Source organism: Phragmites australis, chromosome 9, assembly GCF_958298935.1.
Source record: "Phragmites australis chromosome 9, lpPhrAust1.1, whole genome shotgun sequence".
In the NCBI taxonomy this organism is placed as follows: domain Eukaryota; kingdom Viridiplantae; phylum Streptophyta; class Magnoliopsida; order Poales; family Poaceae; genus Phragmites; species Phragmites australis.
The window spans coordinates 8,522,003-8,531,264 of record NC_084929.1 but is presented as its reverse complement, the minus strand read 5'-3'; positions in this window follow the sequence as shown (position 1 = coordinate 8,531,264).

Sequence of the window (9,262 nt, the reverse complement as noted above, 5' to 3'; positions counted from 1 at the left end):
TGGTGGCGCGGGAACTTTCGGCCAGCACTTGGCGGCGGGCCGTGCCGACTAGGGCGGCGACTTCCTGGAGCCAGCAGCAATCCGGGGTTTCCCCCGTCGCCTGGACTGGCGAAAGCCTGAGGAGAGCGTGTGCCGCAAGCAGCGCGCTCCCGGGACTGGCCTCGCCGAAGGCTAGTCTACGCCGGAGAGACGCCCGGCGCTGTCCAGACGCAGACCTGGCGGCAGGAGTTTCAGCCGCCTGCTGGGGGTTGGGTAGTGCACCGGCAATGGCGGCGGTGGCCCTGTTGGGTCCAGCGCCATGGTCCCCTTGAGAGGGGAACACCGTGCGTGCAGATCGCGACTGCTGCTGGGACGTAGCAGCGACTGGGGTCTTCTGTGCGAGGGGCTCCATTTCCCCGCTGGAGCTGGAGCCGGAGTGCTGGAGGCGATGACCACCGGCCATTTTTTCTGCAGAAGGAAACAAACAAACAAATTCAAGGATGCTTCCCCCATACCTGGCGCGCCAGCTGTCGGAGGGTTAACTCCTGTCGCAGGGATCCTGAGGGACCCCTTTTTAGAGATTCCACCGGGGGGATGATCCTGAATATGTTCGCCGGAGAAATAAATGGGTATGAATGAGATGGCCGGTGGGGTGGAATGATCTAATGCGGAACGGAGTACTGGTGTTTAGACAGGTTCGGGCCGCACGGAGGCGTAACACCCTACTCCTGTATGGATACTATAAATGCCTTGAGAATGTCCCTCAAGGATGTTGCTGGTTACAAGAATATTTATCTATCTTAGAGCCTGGGGCTCCTTGTTCTTCGGTCTGCGTCTATCTGCTGGCTTTGGGTGCTCTCGATCTCCTCTTCGCTACCTCGAAAACTTTTTCCAAAAAACCCTCTTTTTCTATCCGCGTTGCCGGCGGCTTTAAATACCCGCCGTCAATAGCGTGCCCCGAATGGGAGGGGGGCACGAGTTCCGAGACACCATAAATGGAAAGGGCGTCATCATAGCCTCTGTGCGAAGTGACCGGGGGTAGAAAATGCGTCCCACGCCCGGTCATCCGTCACCATAAATGCACTGGCAATGGGCGCTATGGAGAGGGTCCACCGGGTAGCAGCGGAGCGGCCCGGCATGCCACAGTAGCGCAGCAGACGAAATGCCTCGGCCCTTACGACGTTATCCCGATACGGGCCAGATGGCACGTGATGGTACCCGTGCATTCAATGACCCCATGCCCTTCTGCCAGAATGTGGCAGGAACTGACACCGAGCATGGCGGGAGCAGTTGGGGGTGACAGGCCACGCGCCCTCTTTAAATACAGCCTTGGGCCTTTGACTGGCTGACACCTCATCAGTGGGCCCCTCGGGGGCCACTGTCCGGGGGCTCTCTGAGTCGTCAGGGAACCGAGTGCTCGGGGGTCACTGCTCACCTCCCCGAGCACTCTCTCCCGAGAATGCCCTTTCTTGATCCTTGGAGAACCAAGTTCTCGGGGGTACTGTTCACCTCCCTGAGCACTCTCTCCCGGGCACGCTTGTACGGATCCTCGGGGGACCGAGTGCTCGTGGGCTGCTGCACACAGCCCCGAGCACTCTCTCCCGGAGCTTCCTTCAGTGGGTCCTCGGGATAGTTGGGTTCCCAGGGGGCCACCGCTCGCGGCCCCGGGCACATTTCTCTCGGTACTTAGCTTTCCTGATCGTCGGGGGACTCGGGTGCTCGGGGGCCACCGTACACCTTCCCGAGCACTTTCTTCCCGGCACTTAGACTTCGTAGATCATCGGGGAACTTGGGTACTCGGGGACCACTGACTGTGGCCTCGAGCGCCCTCTTCCGGGACTTAATCTTTTTTACCTCGCGGAGGAAACTCCACGGGATGGCACCACGTGGCGGATTGCTGGCCTGGCCTCGGGATTCGGGGACCCCCGGTTCCTGATTCATCGACAGTCGCCTTGGGCTGCTCCTGTTTTATTTGTGGAAAAGAAAGATAGCACTAAAAGGCTTTGTGTGGATTATCGGGCGCTTAATCAAGTGACAATAAAAAACAAGTATCCTCTACTTCGTATTGATGATCTTTTTGATCAGTTGAGGGGTGCTATGATATTTTCGAAGATTGATTTGCAATCAGGTTATCATCAATTGTGAATCCGAGATGAGGATATTGAGAAGACGGCTTTCAATACAAGGTATGGGCATTTTGAATATGTGGTTATGTCTTTTGGACTAACGAATGCCCCTGCCATTTTTATGGAAGCCATGAACCGGATGCTTCATGAATATCTAGATGTCTTTGTGGTGGTTTTCATCGATGATATATTGATTTATTCCATGTCAAAAGAGGAACATGAGGTGCACCTCAGTTTAGTGTTGGAGGCTCTTCCAAAGAATAAATTCTATGCGAAGCTAAAGAAATGTGCCTTTTGGCTCGAAGAAGTAGGATTTCTTGGTCATGTTATTAATCAGCATGGTATTATTGTGGACCCAAAGAATGTTGCTGCAGTATTAGAATGGCAAAGACCATCTAATGTGACCGAGATTCAAAGTTTTCTTGGACTCGATGGCTATTACCGGCGCTTCGTACAACATTTCTCCATTATTGCAAAACATATGACTAGACTTACTCAAAAGGGCATTCCATTTGTATGGACTGATGAATGTGAGGTCAGTTTCCAAACCTTAAAGAATAAGTTGGTGAATGCTCCTATTTTGGCTTTGCTCGAGAGTGGTAAGTGTTTCACAGTTTACACCGATGCTTCTCGAATCGGACTTGGCTGTGTGCTTATGCAAGAAGGTCGGGTAATTGCATATGCTTCTAGACAATTGAAAACTCATGAACAGAATTATCCCACTCATGACTTAGAATTGGCTGCAGTGGTTTTTGCCTTGAAGAGTTGGAGGCATTACCTGTATGGTGAGTCATGTGATATTTTCACTGATCATAAAAGTCTCAAGTACATTTTCACTCAAAGAGATCTGAATTTGAGACAACGAAGGTGGTTAGAATTAATCAAAGACTATGATCTGACAATTTACTATCATCCCGGAAAGGCAAATGTGGTAGCTGATGCCCTTAGTAGAACAGGTGTACCTAAAGCAATAATGTCCTTACATTCAGATTTGGATCGGATGGGGATATCTTTTTGCTTTGCTGGCACTGTGCAGAAAGAAACTCAAATGATCATCCAATCTGCTATATCTGAACGTGTACGTGAAGCTTAACAGCATGATCGTCTTCTTTTAGAAGTTCGAAAGAGAATTTCAGCAGGGAAATCAAAAGAGTTTAGTGTGGATGAGCATGGTGCAATACGCTTTAGAGGCCGTCTTTGTGTACCACAGAAGGCAGATGTGAAAATGGATATATTGAGAGAAGCTCACCGGACTCCTTATACTATTCATCCAGGTGAAACCAAAATGTATCGAGACCTAAAACAAAATTTTTGGTGGAAAAGGATGAAAGTGGATATTGCTAAGTACGTTGCAGCTTGTGGTGTCTGCCAACAAGTAAAGGCTGAGCATAAAAGACCTGTAGGATTAATGCAATCCTTAGAAATTCCAGAATGGAAATGGGAACATATCACTATGGACTTTGTTGTTGGGTTGCCTCGTTCACCTCGAGGCAGAGATGCTATTTGGGTTGTCGTGGATAGGCTTACCAAATCCACACATTTTATCCCAATGAAGACAACCAGTTCGGCACATGATTTGGCCCCCTTGTATATCAGGGAAATAGTGAGGTTGCATGGTGTGCCAAAATCAATCATTTCAGATCGGGATTCCAAATTTGTATCTCAGTTTTGGCAGGGTTTGCAAAGTGCCTTGGGCACAAATCTTTCTCTTAGCACAGCCTTCCACCCTCAGACGGATGGTCAGTTAGAGCGGACCATTCAGACTTTGGAGGACATGCTTCGTGCTTGTGTCTTATCTTGGAAAGGCAATTGGGAAGATCATCTAGCCTTAGCAGAATTTGCTTATAATAATAGCTATCAAGCAAGTTTCGGATGGCTCCTTTTGAGGCCTTGTATGGTCGAAGGTGTGTTTCTCCTTTGTGTTGGGACTCTGTTGGAGAGAGATCACTACTTGGTCCAGATTTGGTTCAGCAAACATCAGAAAAGGTGCACCAAATACGTCAGAACCTGTTGGCTGCTCAAAGTCAACAGAAGAGCTATGCAGATATCCGGAGACGAGACCTAGAATTTACAGTTGGTGACTATGTTCTTCTCAGAGTATCGCCAACCAAAGGTGTTGTACGTTTTGGTATCTCTGGAAAGCTTAACCCGAGGTACATTGGTCCATTTCTAATCACAGCCCGAGTAGGCAGTTTGGCGTACCGTCTTGAATTACCAGACTCAATGAGTGGAGTACATAATGTCTTTCATGTTTCTATGCTAAGAAAATATCTGAGAGACCCTGAGCATAAAATTGATGTTGAAACAATCACGATAGAGAAAGACCTGACCGTAAAGTGCCGCCCAGTACGTATTCTGGATTCCTCAGAGCGAGTCATGAGAAGGAGAACTATCAAGTTTGTGAGAGTCCTTTGGACAAATCAATCAGAACGAGAAGCAACTTAGGAACTTGAAGAACAAATGCGCAAGGAGTATCCTGAGCTCTTTGAGACTGGTGAGTCATAAGTTTTGAAATATTTTACCTCTATTCCATAGTTGCCATGGAAGCGGCAGAATTCGGGGACGAATTCCTTTAAGGGGGGGGGGGGGGGGGAGAATGTAATACCGAATTTTTTTGGAGAAAAAAAAGAGAGAATTGACCTTCATTTTGACTTTTTGATCCGTTGCTCGTATGGACGATCGGAGACCGTGGTTGCGTTCATCTCGTCGAGATGAACCCATTTTGCTATTCATATGTCCGTTCAGAGCACTTTGTGACCCATAGCAAGCCCAATAAATTAGACCGTTCGTTGTTTTTTTAAAAAATAAAAAAGGATAAGTATCGGATGGATCGGCCCTCAACCCGATCCATCCAGACGTTTCGCGTTTGCTCTCTCTCTCTTTTTCTCTCTCTCCGTCGCCGCTATCCACGTGCGCCGAGCTTCCGCGCCGTGTGCTCACCGGACGTCCTGCCTGCTCCTGTCGCCGCAACACTGTGCTGCGCCACTGGCCGCCGTCGCTCCCGCCCTGCACGACGCCGTCGCGCCGCTGACCAGCGCCGCGCACCTATGCCGCCGTGCGCCGCCGCCGGCCGCCGTGCTCCCTCTCTCTCTGTGGCCTGACCGAGGAAGAAGAAAGCCATAGCCGGCCGGGAGAGAAGCCAGGAAGAAGAAGCCAGGAAAGAGAAAGGAAGAAGGAGAAAAGAAAAGAAAAGAGAAGAAAAGGAGAAAATAGAAAAGGAAAAAAGGGGAAGAAAAAAAAAGAGAAAAAAAGGAAAAGTTGGAAATTTCGGAATTTTGTCGGATTCGTCGTCAATCCTTCGAAGGTGATTCCTCGGTAATTCTTAGACGTTTGTGGTTTGATTGAATCAAATCAATCAATTCCTGTCGTATCATTTCATGTGATCAATAGTCTGATTCGTTTCGATAATCATTATTGATTCGAAGATACGACATCCGAGTCGAAGTATTCTTTTCGTTCATCGGAGCGAAGTCTAATTAGTGAGAATTTTGGTTCGACTCTGAATTGGAAATAGTGTATCATTTCATGTGATACAGTTCTCTGTTCAGTTTTCCGGAATACAGGCGTATATGCGACGTTTTCAGGTGTAGGATTGATGCTTCATATTTTCTATGTGTTCAACTGTGTTGTAGTGCTAATAATATACCTGTACAGGTGGTACTGCTTCCGGATGTTCTTGATCGAAATTTCTTCGTCGCTTTTGGTAAAAGGCAAGTAACTTGGGGGTGTGATTTAGTGCTATGTTTATATTAATGTCTTACTTCTTTTGCAAATAAAATTGAAGTATATGGTTTTTTCTAATTCATTCAAATCATGGATGATGTTGCATTTGATTATTTAAATCCATGCTTTTCTTATTGATTTGGATTGTACCTTTGTCTTTATGAATCAGTTGTGGTTTTTATCACGAGTCATTCAAAAAGGAAATTAAGAATTGACGTCAATTCACATGCATACATATGCATTTTGCACTTCATATGGTGATAAAAGCCGATCACTGCCATCGTGCGTGATTCGTACCGGTACATGGAGTTGCATGAGATGTTGGCATCTTTCAGCTCTCAATTGGAGTTGCATCATGGCATTCATACATTTTTTTTTACATGATATCTGGCAAATACAGAATTCTGGGAGTTGAATGCCATATTTTTTGTGGGAGACCGGGTTGGAGTTTGTCGTTTATCTCGACAAATATTCTAAAATGATATTTTCTTTAAAACCCTATGTTTTTCTTGTCGTTGTGAGAAAAATATTTTATTCCCTAATACTTTTGAATGGAGTGAGATGTGTTTATATTCATAGCTGTTAGTTGCTTAGCTATAAAGTAAGGTGTTATAGGACCAGCTTCAGGTACGACCCTGATATGTTTAAACGGATTGCAACTTTGCTGTGTGACCTAACTTTTCGTTCTGATCTGAGTGCTATCAATTCAGGATCTTGACCAAAGACAGCAAACCTGCCGACATAGGCGAGCATTTTTCTTCCTCAAAAAATTGACTTGCAAGTTATGTTTGTCCATATCTTCTTGATCCTTTTGGGATGAGGCAGATTGATCTAGGAATTTAAATCACAAGAATTTGGATCCAAAATCTGCCTATCCAAACAGGTCCTTAAAGGGCCAAAATGATTAGAGTTTAGTACACTGATCACTAAAACACAAGTTTAGTTCCCGCATTACCTCTTCTACTATTCTTCTCTCATCTAATAAAAAATATTTAAGATTTAAATAATTTATCTACTTTTATCATCCGCTTTCGTCCTTTATTCTCATCTTGTTACTGGCTACAGATATGTGACTTGTTTTACTAATAAAAAATAAATAATAAAATTAGAAAGGAAGTTAGCAGATAAATTTTTTTTTCAGATCTCATCTCAAATTAAACTACGGCATCGCTTTTGATGTATTAATTCAACGGCGCTCCCATGATATATTCATATTTTCATACTTTAAATTTATATTTGATGTTATTGTGTTTAATATTTATAATTTTGTTGTAACACACAGACACTTAGCTAGTTTCCTTTAAAAAGAAAAAGGGCATACCGAGGTTAGGGTTCAAGTATGGTCATAGTTCATAAACGCTTCAGTTGCTACTGTGTCACGCTTCAGTGCACATAGATTGACTTATATAAACAGAAATGCGCACGTTTCCTTGGGACTGGAGCGACTATGAAAACACACCTTACTTTTCAGCTGATGCATCTTTTCGACCAATGGGATCACTGCCCATCATTGTCCAATACCATTGGTTCCCAGTGACTTTTCCACGGAGCTGGGGTTTGCAGATCGTTTGCCATACATTCTTTCATGTCATTATCCAGCAATTAAGATACCTGTCACCATTGATGACTCCATATACTACTGTAGCAAAAATGATCTCATTAAATTATAATTGTGATTTTACTGATTAATGATAAAATAATCAATGAGACTAATATATTTGTCATGAATATATGGTAGTAGATCTTATGGATGCAATACATAAAGAAGTCACCATAGCTGGGATAAAACTGAAATAATTTGGAAAAGTCTCAGGAAGATTTACCTCACTGGATATTTAGGTGCTCTGGGTGTTGAACTCACTGGAGCATATTTAGCAAAGGGGAGAGAAGTCTGAAGACCTCACCGAAAGATCCGATGATCAAAGAAGATACGCATCGGAGCATTTTGTTGATAGAAGGTTGTAACTATTAAAGTTGAAGATCAAAGCACCGGATAGTCCGGTGATCAATGTGTTGCACACACCGGACAAAGAATAGTGAAAGAGGCAGAACAAAGTTCAACGCATCGGATGGTTTGGTAATGAAGGTTGTGCACACCGAAACATTATTTGCAGATAGGGTTGCATTGGCTCGGATGGCTGAAGTCAACTCACCGGATAGTCCAGTAATGAAGTGATGTCCATCCAATGCTTACATCGGAGCAATTTACATCGAGAAGAAGGAAAAGCTTGGATGGCTTAGGATAGTCTGGTGATGAAGATTAAGTATACACCGGTGTCTTTGGTGTTCACAGAGGCTTGAATGGGTTCTAACGACTAGTTTGTGAGAGTGTACTCATCAGATGATCTGGTGTTAGTATTATTATTTTCACCGGATCATCCGGTGTTAACAACTTTTCTAAGCCATTGGTTTAACGACTAGTACGCGGGTTCGAGGCTATAACTATCCCTCCATTCAGTCATTTGAAGCAGTGGCATGCTGCAGGAGTCCAAAGAAGTTCATGTACACTTGAAAAGACATTTAAGTCACCAAAGTGCTTAATATGATTATCCAAGGTAATTAAGCACAAGATTAGTGAGTGATTAGTACTTATAGGGTTAGAGAGAGTGTTGCTAGGTGATTGTTGCTTAGAGAGTAGATCAAGGAGTGATCCAACCTTATACTAAGTGGTACATCGGCACCTTGGAGTCTTGGTGACTCGCCGGTAAGTTTGTTAACCCTTCGACTTGTTGCGGAGTGGTGACGAGAAGCATGCACGGGGACGCGGAGATCCTGGTCTTGGTGACTCAAGCTCCAAAGTGATCACAGTGACAAGGAATTGGAAGAGAGGCTAGTGGTGAGACCTTGCTTTAGTAGCTTGGTGGCTCATCCATGTGGAGACTTTGTCTTTATGACTTGGGGCTCAAGAGCCGTGACCGGGTGCCGACTGAGAGCATATCCTTTGTTGAGCTCCAACGTAGACTAGGAGTATCATTCATACCATCGATACCACGAAAAAATCTCTTATGCTGAGTTTGCTCTCTCTATCTTATTCACGTTTCCACATTTACATTCTTGCAATTTACCTTCTTAGACATGTTACAAGTGATTTGATCGGTAGAGTAGACACACTAAATAAACATAGATCATATTTAGATAGAATTTGATACAGATTTATCTTGTGTTGTTTTTAGAGCCGAAATAATTCTAAGTGTCCTAATTCACCCTCTGTTAGGACGTCACCGACTCTTTCAATGGGTATCAGAGCTAGGGCTCATATCTAGTCCTACAATTTGTGTTAGAGCTTTACACCTTTCACAAGGTTTCACCAATTCAAGTGGCATTTGAGCCTTAGTCTTATTGTGATCGGTTAGGCTTCACCACCTAGTGAGTTGTGACATTCGAGGTTGGGATAGATTCCCATAGTGCTCCACTTTTTGATAGCACAAACTTCC